Source organism: Phyllobates terribilis, unplaced genomic scaffold (genome assembly GCF_046119375.1).
Source record: "Phyllobates terribilis strain yellow unplaced genomic scaffold, ASM4611937v1 Scaffold_629__1_contigs__length_933511, whole genome shotgun sequence".
Taxonomy (NCBI): domain Eukaryota; kingdom Metazoa; phylum Chordata; class Amphibia; order Anura; family Dendrobatidae; genus Phyllobates; species Phyllobates terribilis.
The window spans coordinates 414,402-426,891 of NW_027363389.1; the positions used below are offsets into that span (position 1 = coordinate 414,402).

Consider the following 12,490-nt stretch of genomic DNA (forward strand, 5'->3'; position numbering starts at 1 on the left):
TCTGATCTCTCCATTCTGCCGGATAGCCTCTGCGAAGAGTTCTATAACACAAACAAAAAGAAGAGGTGATAGAGGGCAGCCTTGTCTGACCCCAGAGAGGACAGGGAAGGGGTCAGTCTTCCCGCCGTTCACCAACACCGAGCTGTGGATATCAAAATACATCAGACGGACATACGAACAAAACATGTTACCCAAACCTAACCGGTGCAGAGCTCGGCCAATGAACTCGTGGGAAACCCGGTCGAAGGCCTTCTCCTGATCCAAGGAGACCAGGGCCGCGTGTGCGCGGCGGACCTTGATGTACTCGTCCGTGTCCCGCACGAGAGCGAGGCTGTCTGCGATGCGACGTCCAGGGATGCCGCAGGTCTGGTCCGGGTGGATGATCCATCCGATGACCGTCTTAAGTCGTGTCGCCATCGTCTTGGCCAGGATCTTGTAGTCCACGTTGAGCAGAGTGATGGGACGCCAATTCCTCAGGTCGCACCTCTCTCCCTTCCGCTTGTACAGGATCGTGACCATTCCTTCCCTCAAAGATGGAGGCATTCTACCCTCCACCACCATCTCCTCGTACAGGTCCAACAGGTCCGGACAGATGAGGTCTCCCAGCGCTACATAGAGCTCCGCTGGAAGACCATCACTGCCCGGGGTCCTGCCGGTCCTAAAGGATTTAGCGGCAGAGAGCAATTCGCCCACCATCAGAGGTTTGTCCAAGGCTGCCGTGCCTGCAGGATCAAGATGGTTAGTGATACCTGACAGGAACTTATCAGCAGCGTCGGGGTCGGTAGTCTTGTGGGAGTAGAGTTCGCTGTAGAAGTCGCTGACGACCTTCATCACGTCCTCCTTCCCACGTCGCATGTTTCCGCTCTCGTCTCGCAGCTCGTTCAGGGGCGTGTGACCGGCATGAAGTTTCCTGAAAAAGAATGAGTTACATTTCTCACCCTTCTCCAGATTCTCCACTTTGGAACGGAAGACGATTCGCTTGGACTCCTCCTCAAAGTGCCTTTTCAGGCTCTTCTTGGTCTCCTCCAGCTCCTCCCTCACGTCCCAGCCGCAGTGAAGAAGGTCCTGCAGCGACCGCAGCTCGCGCTGCAGCCCTCTGAAGTCCCTCCTCTTCTCACACGCCTGTTGTCGACCCTTGGCCTGAAAGAAACAGCGAAACTCAAGTTTAACATATTCCCACCAATCAGAGACTGTTTGGAAGCTACCCTTGTAGGACTGCCACATTGCGTAGGCTGCTCTCAGCTCCTCCACGACTTCATCCTGAGCCAGCAGAGCACAATTCAGCTTCCAGGAGCCGGGGCCGGACGGAAAACCGTCGCCGAGGACACCTTGTAAGTGAATGGCTCTGTGGTCGGAGAAGAAGCAGGGGACCATCGAGTGCCTACTCTGCCTGACTGCCCGAGAGGTGAACACAAAGTCAATCCTGGAGCGGAGTGAGCCATCGGGTCGGCTCCACGAATAGTTTGTGGAGCCTCTCCCCATGGAGCCCACCACATCCTGAAGAGAGGCCTCGGTTACCATCTCGATGAGCAGCTTGGACGTGATGTCCAACTTGGCAGATGTGCCAGAACTACGACCATCCTCCTCGATGGAGCAGTTGAAATCCCCGGCCATCACTAAGGTCCTGGTGGTGGCAAGCTGAAGCCGCAGGGTCTGGAAAAGCTCCAAGCGCTCATTCTTCAGTGGGGACGCATACACGTTGATGAACCTGACAGGTTCTCCCGCCCAGTTGCCATCTACAACAAGAGCCCTGCCGCAGATGAGCTCCTGGACGGACTCAAGCGTGAATGCGCCCCCCCTGATCAGAATTGCGACCCCCGCAGACTTGCAGTCACCCCCACCGGACCAGTAGGATGGACCGTGGGACCACTCCCTGGCCAGATGTTTGAAGGACCTAGAGGAGGGAAGGGAACATTCCTGCAACATATAAACATCACACAACTGGGAAGTAAGGAAGGCATAAATAGTCTGACGTCTGAACTTGTCCTTGATGCTCCTGACATTAATGGAAAATAAGTTAATATTAGCCATCATGTAGGGAAAAAAGAAAAAGTTAGCGCAGGCAATACACCTTAGTTACCACTCCGGTCGGGTGGTCCCTCGTCGGTGTTGACTGCTGGTGACGGGATCACCAGCAGGCCCTCTTCCTCCATCTGGTCAAGCAGCGCGGCCTCGATCTCGGCGACCACCAGTTCCTCCTCTTCTGGCTCGGCCACCAGGGTCTCAACCATGTGCTCCATCTCTTCTGGCTCAGGGAGGGTATCCTCCTTTTCGCCTACGAAATCCAGAATCTTCTTTTTGGAGGATTCCTTAGCAGGGCTGTCCTCCACCTTCCTCTTTCCCCGAGTTGGAACTGGGGAGACAAGAAGGGGAAAATCCTCCTCGGAATAGATAGCGGCAGGTGGAGGAAAGGTTAATTCCACCGCTACCATGGTCTGGGGAGGGAGAGTGGCTGCCGGGGCAGGGGAAAGGACACCTGCTGAGGAGTAGGGGAAGGAGGAAGAGGAAGTGGAATCCTCAGCAGGGGTGGCCGGGGTGGGGGGGGATTGGACGGGGGTGGCAGGGGGAGGGATCGAGAGAGGGGTGACAGAACTCTTACCCTCCTTTGACTTTTTCTTCTGCTTCGGAGCTGCTGGGACCGTCGCTGGGGCTTTGGCCACCGACTCCTTGACCGCTTTGGCCTTGGTCGTCTCGGCCTTGGCCGCTGGGGCCTTGGTCGTCGCGTCCTTGACCTTCACAGGCCTGGTCGTCGGGGCCTTGTCCTCCGGAGCTGGGGTCGTCGCAACCACCGATGCCCAGGATCTCTCACGCTTGGGGCAATCCTTGTACAGATGAGCCGCCAGCCCACACAGGTTGCAGGACGTCTTCTTCGGGCAGTCCTTCGAGCTGTGTCCCGTCACTCGACAAATCCTGCAGGCATCCTCCTTGCAGTTCTTCATCTCGTGGCCGTTCTTGCCGCATCTCCTGCAGTTCCGCGGCATGTCCGGGTAATAGATGAGGCCGTAGGAGTTGCCCAGGGAGAATGTCGGGGGCAGGTGCCGAAGTCCGTCTGAGTACGCCAGGTCCCTGTGAAGTCTAACGGTCACCGACCACTTACCTGTCCAGAAGCCGAGTCCATTCAGGATGTGAGAGGGTTCCTTCACAACCAAACAGAAGCGTCTCAGGAAGGTACAGATGTCTTGGCCTGGGGTGTGCGGGTTGCGCATGGAGACCGTGATCCTCCTTTCGTTCCTCTGGATAGGGCAGCTACCTGTAAAGGCAGAGAAAGAATTATCCGGTCCTTTTGCGCTTACCATTTCCCAGAACCTCCTGCAGGTGTTCACAGTGGCGAAGGTGACGAAGAAGATCCCCGTCAAGAAGGTCTGGATGCTGAGGGTGTCCGACCTGGAGAAGCCTCGATCCAGCAGCATCTTCTGGCAGAACACGTCCGAGGACATGTGCGGCACCCTCCCATCCACTTCCTTCAGCTTCAGGGCCACCGTCTGCCGCATCCATGGCTCCAGGGCTGGAGCTTCGTGGCGGGGCTTCTGGGGTCCCTTCTGCTGGCCATTCGTGGAGGCAGAGTCCTTGGGGTCAGAATCGGCTCCTGGCTGGGCCCTCCTGGCTGTCCCCGGCTCCAGGCTCTTCTTTTCGGCCTTCCTCGCAGCGCTTGCCATGGCTTTCCTCCTGCAGTTACTTCTTGGAGCTGGATCTGGAACTCTTCCCGGAATGGGTGGAGCTATGCAGATTCTTCTCCCGTCGTGTTCTGGACAAATTCCCCGAAAGGTCTTTGTCTCGATGATTTTCTTCCTCGAAGATTCCACAGGACAGCCCAATTCTTCTCCGAGTCTTCGTCTTCTTCTGGATTCTTTAGAGCTTCTTCCTCCCACCGATATCCGCCTTCCTTCTCCGATGTCAGCTGGGCTCCGAAGCTCTTCTCCTTCTGAGTTCGATCGCTCTCGTCAAGTGTAGATCGTAGCTCTTGTGTTCTTAAAAGAACAGATACTACACTTGATCTTAGCCAAAAGGCCGAGAAGCGATAACCAGAATTGGTTTCAAACTACGGAGCCACCCAAGGATCCTAAAAAGTCCATTTGTGGAGATGAGCTCCTGGACTCCCGTTAAGAAGACATGTTGTCAACCTCTAGATCCCTTACATGCCTGCACTTTTCGGCTTGCTGCTGCTGCAATCCACGCGTTTTAGATCTGCATAACTCCACCTCTTTAAACACAGCACCTTCACCCCCTGCTGTTCCCACCCGCCTCAACACCGTTGGAAGGGAGGAGAACCAATTAAGGCGGGGGGTGGGGTGGAACGAGCAGCTGTCTACCCTTAGCAGGAGGGCTCCTGATTACATACCTCTCCTGCTGCTGCTGCTGCTGGCTGTCCAGCAGCAGACTGAAGGTGGCTGCTGCTGTGCACAGGTATATAAAGGCTCAGAGCCTATTATGACACGCGCAGCCAGCGTTCCATTGCCACATTCCATCTACTGCAGGCAGGATACCTGGCTGGCTGAATGTCGCTGAGAAGCTCACAGAGACCGCCATAAGCAACAGTTTAACAGAATGCCACAGACTAATCAACCAAACTTTTTGGGTTGGGTTCTCTTTTATAGTCTGCAGGCATTAAATGAAAGAAGTCAGTGTTCCAGCAGAAGGAGACAACGTTTCAGAAAAGGCATTGTAGCAAACCAAAAAAGAAATTTTAAGCGCAGCAGAGTAACCAGCGCACATACCTGTTAGCTCAGGTGAGTTTAAAAGGCTGCTGTTGATAACAAGGGCATTTGCTAAATAGATGGTGTGTGTGCAACAATATACTGAAAGGTCAATTATATTGTGCAGCTTATCTCACCACCTGTAGTTATTTAGGTGAAAGCTCCAAAATGCTTGCCTAATATGTCTGTTTATCCAAAAGGAAGTAAAAAGGGAGAGCTAGAAAGATAGCATTGCATCACATTACATGGCAATGCAATGCACAGTTGCTGAAGTTGAACCAAAATGAGCTTGTAATCTGGCTTCTGCAACTTTGAACATGAAAAATCCAATGAGGAGAAGAAAAGCAGAGCCAAAGAGTCCATCCCAAAATCCGACAAACAAGCAAAATGAACAAAAAACATTGAATTCAATTCTTTCTGATTTTAGAAACTGCATTAAAGAAGGGGTGCACCGGTCCTGGAGATACTGCAATACCAGGTCAATGCGTGGAGTGGACAGAGCAAGCTCTTTTTCCATCTCCCTGTTCTAAAAATCCATTTAATATATGGTCCCCAGATAGGGGACGTATCAGATATTAAACTGATAAGAACAGATTTTTTTTTTTTTTTTTTTCCTCAGATTAAGACCCACATTAATTTATGCATCATAGCGCATATTCACATAACGGGTTCTCAAATCATCATTCGGAAAAACAAAAACAAAATCCCAAAAATCACAACCCTGCAATTAACTGTTACTTACTGTAAGAAGTCCAATGTGAAAAGTTCCAGAGTGCTTCTGCTGCTGTCTCACCATACTTCTTTTTATCCAATAAATAGGCATAAAACAGTCTAGCAAGAAAAATCTTTCTGCATTCCATGGGGGAAAAAACAATCTTTTTAAAAATCACCAAATTCCGAACGTCCCATAAAACCTCTTTATATATGACAAAAATAATCCAGCTTGCCCGCTTCCTTTGCGAGTACTTAAAATCTTGACCTATTAAAATCCTTTCAAAATCGAAACAATGAAAACCAACTAAAGCAACAAACATACGTGACAACAAGGTAAAAACTTTTTTAGCAAAAAAACAGTCCCAAAAAATATGCTGTATTGTTTCCACCTTATTGCAACCTTCCCTAGGACATAGTTCTTGAACCTTTATCCCCCGGTCATTCAAAAAAGCCCTTGTTGGCAAGCATCCATGCAACGCCATCCAGGTTACATCCTTCTGTCTGTTGCTGATTCCACGCATGAAAAAAAGCTTCCACACCTGTCCAGACTGTGCATTATTACAAAACGGCACATCACATAACATCTCCTTCTTCTTAATACCTGAGACAATCAGTTTTTTGTCCGGTCTAACCATGGAGCTTATCCCATTTTGATCATAGAAGGACCTAAGCACCACATAAAAAAACGGTATCACAAACGAAACTGGTTTTCTTAAATCCTTCTCACACCAGCTCCATTTCTGGAAAAGCCGTCCTGCTAAATATTTGCACATGTCCGCAGTCCTGTTATTGCACTGGGATAATTTATAAATGTTCAAAAAATAATGCATTCTTAAAAATAAGTCAATGTTAGGAAAATCACAACCCCCATTTTCCACAGAACACATAACCATTCCTCTTCTTAGTTTCTCCATTTTGGATCCCCAAAAAAACACAAACAGTTTCCTTGTCACTCTCTTTGTCCAAAGCACAGCAGGTGGGAAAATCAAAGCAGTGTACAGCAGAAGCGGGAGAATCACAGACTTGATTACCAGCACTTTCCCTCTCAGCGACAGGTTCCTTAGTTTCCAAAAGTTCAACTTCTGATCCATTTTGTCTTCTAGAATCTTCAGGCTGCTTTTCCCTTTCAGTTCCTTCTCAAAGATGACACCAAGAACCTCAATTTCCTCCCTACTCTCCACTCCTGCCACGTTAACCTCAACCTGCCTCCCAAAGTTACAAAGCTGGCACTTTCCCCAATTCACCGCCATACCAGCCACACAACAAAAAATCCTTACGTGCAAATTCACTCTATTGAGATCCGCCTGTGAACCACAAGTAAAAACAATATCATCCATATAACTTAAAGACTTGACTGGACCCCCGGATCCCCCAGGAATAAAAACACCAGCCACACACTTGTCAACTTGCACACTTTTTAAAAGGGCCTCCACCACACAGATAAAAAGAATTGGTGACAGGGGACAACCCTGCCTAACTCCCGATAAAATATTAAAACTGGAACTCACATGCCCATTAACTAAAATCTGGCTACTGACCCCACAATAAAAACTCTTAATGACCATCAATAATTTATCCGGAACACCAAGGTGACTTAAAGCAGAGAACAAAAATCTATGTGATATTTTATCAAAGGCTTTCTCCAGGTCCACCGACTGTAACAAAAGAGCATTCTTATTCAAATTAGCCTGATAAATTAAGTCTCTTAGAAGCAGCAAATTATCTGAAATTTTCCTACCAGGCACTGCACATGCCTGATACTCCCCCACCATATCACCTATCACATCTGCCAGTCTACCAGCCACAATTTTAGAAATAATTTTGTAATCACTGTTTAACAATGTTATGGGCCTCCAATTTTTAATATCCCTCATGTCCCCTTTCTTATGAATCAGCGTAACAATCCCCCTACGCATAGAAACCGATAAAATCCCATGAGTAAAACCATATTGCACCACCCGGGAAAACTCCACACCTATAATATCCCAAACTCTAACATAAAATTCAGCAGGAAGACCATCACAGCCTGGCGTCTTGCCTTTCGCCAAGCCATCCACTGCCCGTCTAATTTCATCTTTCCCAACCTCCTCACTTAAAAACCCAATTTTCTCCTCAGGAATATTATTAGTTAATACTTTGCAATAATCATTAATTTCCGCATCACTGGCTCTACTATCGTTAGAGAAGAGTGTTTCATAAAAGGAAAGAATACTGCCAATCATCTCATCCCCAGATACCTCCCCTGCAGGAGAAAAAACAGACTTAAAAACCCCTTTAGGTTTAAAACATTTTTTAAAAAAGTATCTCGAACATTGCTCATTTTCCTCCATGTGCTTTATTTTTGCCTTAAACATAATAGTCTTCCCTTTTTCAATAAGTATCTTCTTCAGTTCGTCCTTCAAATCTGCAATCTCTTTATCCACCTCCATCCCCGCTCTCTTAAACTTATGGAGTACTTCCAATTTTGAAATAACAGCAGCATCATGATCCCTTTTGGCTTTCGCTCTCCTAAAACACACCCCTTTAAAATAACATGCAAATTTCTCCTTAGCCCAGTCCCACCACTCTAGCAAATCTTTAAAAAGGTGCTGTTCAGACACACAAGACAAAAACACTTTATTAAAACCAACCTTAACACTCTCCTCTTCCAGCAGGCTTACGTTCAGCTTCCAGAGTCCCTTTCCAAAAGCCAGGGACTCAGCTATACACAGATCTACCACTATCATCTTGTGGTCAGAAAAAGTCGTCATCACGTGGTTGCACTTGGCCACCTTAATCCCTTCAGACATAAAAACATAGTCAATTCGGGAAACACTACGTCCACTGTCTGATATGTATGTGAACTTATCACTTGGCCCAACCATCAGACCAGCATCCGTGTAGCGTAAATCCTGCACAATCTGATTTAAAATATTAGACGTAACATCAGTCCTACCTTCCGTAGAGCTCTTACGATCTTTTGCGGATCTGACACAATTAAAATCTCCAGCCACTATAGTGAAGTCTCTGCCTGGTAAAAACAAACTTTAGAGACTCCAAAAACCCAACTCTTGCTTGTTTATCAGCAGGGGCATAAACATTAAAAACCCGTACCCGCTGACCTAAAAAATCCACTAATAAAAACAAACATCTCCCAGGTATGATTACTTTAAACTCTAAAACCTTTAGACTGGAATTACACAGTAAAATGCCCACCCCTTCATTCCTGTTTTCTGAGCATGGGGACCAAAAAGATTGCCCCTTATTCCACTCACTCTCATGCGGGGCAGATTTAATTACACATTCCTGCAGACAGACAATATCTGCATTCACACTCTCAATGTACTCCAGTATCCCTGCTCTCCTACAAGCAGAACCAATCCCTCGTACATTCAGAGAAGCAACACACAACGCCATCATAACAACAGGAAAAAATCTCCACCATACCCGATCCATCATGAACCAGGAGAAAACCCACTCCTGCCACCCACTTTTCTACGTATATCAGGCGACTCAGAACTCGAGTCCCTGTTAGAATAACCTGGTCTTAGGGAGACTGGATCTTCCTGCCCCCCAGACCAACACCCCTCCACCTTACTTCTTTTAATCACGGAGGCATAACTCTCCTCCTTGCCATCATCTTCCTCCTCATTTTCACTCCAATCACTGTTAACCCTATCACGCTGCTGAGGGGTTATAGTTCCATCCGAATCAGAATCCTCCTCCTCCAAAACCTCCATTTCCTCACCCCCATCTCTTCCCAAAACAGGATTCACTGACTCCGCCATATTAGACAAATCCATCCCATCACCCGGGCCATGCACATCAGCTACTTTGTTTATTACTTCCAGCCCCTCCCTCAAACCAACTTTCTTCTGGCTCCGCCCCTTTTCCTCCATCTTGGGCACCGCATGGTCTCTTCCCCTACCACCATCTTGTTTTTGGCTTTCCCCCTCTGAGTCTGAGCCTTCGCCCTCCTCCCCACTTTCCTGCCGAGTCTTCTTCTGCCTCTCTTCAGCGTCCACCTGTGACCTAGGAATCTGAGCCCACAATCTACATTTCCTTGCAAGGTGATCTGCATGTCCACACAAATCACACACCTTATTCATTGGGCAACCACTTGCAACATGCCCAGATTTCCCACAACCTCTACAAACATCACCTTGCACTGGACAATCTTTCTGAACATGTCCAAACTCATGACACTTCCTACAATATTCCATCTGTCCATTATAAAAACAAAATCCCCTTTCTCCTCCGATAGAAAACTGTGCAGGAATGCTCTTGGCACCCCCAATAGCTCTATCATCCGGTCTCAGTTTTACAACATATCTCCTCTTGCCATTTAGATAATTGTATTTGTTCTTCATTCTTCCCAAAAATTTAACCTCACTACAATACCGAGCTAAAAAATTGGAAACAGTCTCATCCGGAACTTTAGGGTTATACATGTGCACAACCACATACTTATATGTCTGCTGGAACAGAGGTTCCAGTGCAATAAACTCTAGGCATTTCAATTCCTTTTCTTCCTTCATTCGTACCAACTCCATGTAGACTCTCTGGCAAATACTCAAAGAAACAAAAGTGATATCATAAATTCCTTGTTTCTGAAAATCCGGAAGTGCCAATACATCCGTTACCTTCAAGCCATTAATGTTCTTCAAGACATCAACGCAAACTTGGTCCAAACCGATTTCTCCTTCATGACCTGCAGCCACCTTCAGACGGACCGAGTCCTCTAATCCACGTGTTTTCTCCACCATTTTTACAGCAGATAAACACAATCGCCGCTCAATCGCACACTAGGGCCCCACAAGGGGGAACCCCAGTCACAACTGCCCTCCAAACAACACCAGCAGCAGAAAACCACCACTGATCTTGCCAAAAGGCCGAGAAGCGATAACCAGAATTGGTTTCAAACTACGGAGCCACCCAAGGATCCTAAAAAGTCCATTTGTGGAGATGAGCTCCTGGACTCCCGTTAAGAAGACATGTTGTCAACCTCTAGATCCCTTACATGCCTGCACTTTTCGGCTTGCTGCTGCTGCAATCCACGCGTTTTAGATCTGCATAACTCCACCTCTTTAAACACAGCACCTTCACCCCCTGCTGTTCCCACCCGCCTCAACACCGTTGGAAGGGAGGAGAACCAATTAAGGCGGGGGGTGGGGTGGAACGAGCAGCTGTCTACCCTTAGAAGGAGGGCTCCTGATTACATACCTCTCCTGCTGCTGCTGCTGCTGGCTGTCCAGCAGCAGACTGAAGGTGGCTGCTGCTGTGCACAGGTATATAAAGGCTCAGAGCCTATTATGACACGCGCAGCCAGCGTTCCATTGCCACATTCCATCTACTGCAGGCAGGATACCTGGCTGGCTGAATGTCGCTGAGAAGCTCACAGAGACCGCCATAAGCAACAGTTTAACAGAATGCCACAGACTAATCAACCAAACTTTTTGGGTTGGGTTCTCTTTTATAGTCTGCAGGCATTAAATGAAAGAAGTCAGTGTTCCAGCAGAAGGAGACAACGTTTCAGAAAAGGCATTGTAGCAAACCAAAAAAGAAATTTTAAGCGCAGCAGAGTAACCAGCGCACATACCTGTTAGCTCAGGTGAGTTTAAAAGGCTGCTGTTGATAACAAGGGCATTTGCTAAATAGATGGTGTGTGTGCAACAATATACTGAAAGGTCAATTATATTGTGCAGCTTATCTCACCACCTGTAGTTATTTAGGTGAAAGCTCCAAAATGCTTGCCTAATATGTCTGTTTATCCAAAAGGAAGTAAAAAGGGAGAGCTAGAAAGATAGCATTGCATCACATTACATGGCAATGCAATGCACAGTTGCTGAAGTTGAACCAAAATGAGCTTGTAATCTGGCTTCTGCAACTTTGAACATGAAAAATCCAATGAGGAGAAGAAAAGCAGAGCCAAAGAGTCCATCCCAAAATCCGACAAACAAGCAAAATGAACAAAAAACATTGAATTCAATTCTTTCTGATTTTAGAAACTGCATTAAAGAAGGGGTGCACCGGTCCTGGAGATACTGCAATACCAGGTCAATGCGTGGAGTGGACAGAGCAAGCTCTTTTTCCATCTCCCTGTTCTAAAAATCCATTTAATATATGGTCCCCAGATAGGGGACGTATCAGATATTAAACTGATAAGAACAGATACTACACTTGATCTTAGCCAAAAGGCCGAGAAGCGATAACCAGAATTGGTTTCAAACTACGGAGCCACCCAAGGATCCTAAAAAGTCCATTTGTGGAGATGAGCTCCTGGACTCCCGTTAAGAAGACATGTTGTCAACCTCTAGATCCCTTACATGCCTGCACTTTTCGGCTTGCTGCTGCTGCAATCCACGCGTTTTAGATCTGCATAACTCCACCTCTTTAAACACAGCACCTTCACCCCCTGCTGTTCCCACCCGCCTCAACACCGTTGGAAGGGAGGAGAACCAATTAAGGCGGGGGGTGGGGTGGAACGAGCAGCTGTCTACCCTTAGCAGGAGGGCTCCTGATTACATACCTCTCCTGCTGCTGCTGCTGCTGGCTGTCCAGCAGCAGACTGAAGGTGGCTGCTGCTGTGCACAGGTATATAAAGGCTCAGAGCCTATTATGACACGCGCAGCCAGCGTTCCATTGCCACATTCCATCTACTGCAGGCAGGATACCTGGCTGGCTGAATGTCGCTGAGAAGCTCACAGAGACCGCCATAAGCAACAGTTTAACAGAATGCCACAGACTAATCAACCAAACTTTTTGGGTTGGGTTCTCTTTTATAGTCTGCAGGCATTAAATGAAAGAAGTCAGTGTTCCAGCAGAAGGAGACAACGTTTCAGAAAAGGCATTGTAGCAAACCAAAAAAGAAATTTTAAGCGCAGCAGAGTAACCAGCGCACATACCTGTTAGCTCAGGTGAGTTTAAAAGGCTGCTGTTGATAACAAGGGCATTTGCTAAATAGATGGTGTGTGTGCAACAATATACTGAAAGTTCAATTATATTGTGCAGCTTATCTCACCACTTGTAGTTATTTAGGTGAAAGCTCCAAAATGCTTGCCTAATATGTCTGTTTATCCAAAAGGAAGCAAAAAGGGAGAGCT

General features: G+C 47.5%; 2 non-coding genes and 1 pseudogene across 2 annotated transcripts; all 3 read right to left on the reverse strand.

Annotated features, from left to right (window-relative positions):
* Positions 1-3,922: 3,922 nt before the first annotated feature.
* Positions 3,923-4,020, reverse strand: LOC141234111 (U2 spliceosomal RNA; annotated as a pseudogene).
* Positions 4,021-5,135: 1,115 nt separating this feature from the next.
* On the reverse strand, positions 5,136-5,335 carry LOC141234105 (U2 spliceosomal RNA). Its single transcript, XR_012300113.1, has one exon. It is a non-coding gene; the product is annotated as a U2 spliceosomal RNA (small nuclear RNA).
* Positions 5,336-11,406: 6,071 nt separating this feature from the next.
* LOC141234142 (U2 spliceosomal RNA) lies at positions 11,407-11,597 on the reverse strand. Its single transcript, XR_012300131.1, has one exon. It is a non-coding gene; the product is annotated as a U2 spliceosomal RNA (small nuclear RNA).
* Between the last annotated feature and the right edge of the window lie 893 nt (positions 11,598-12,490).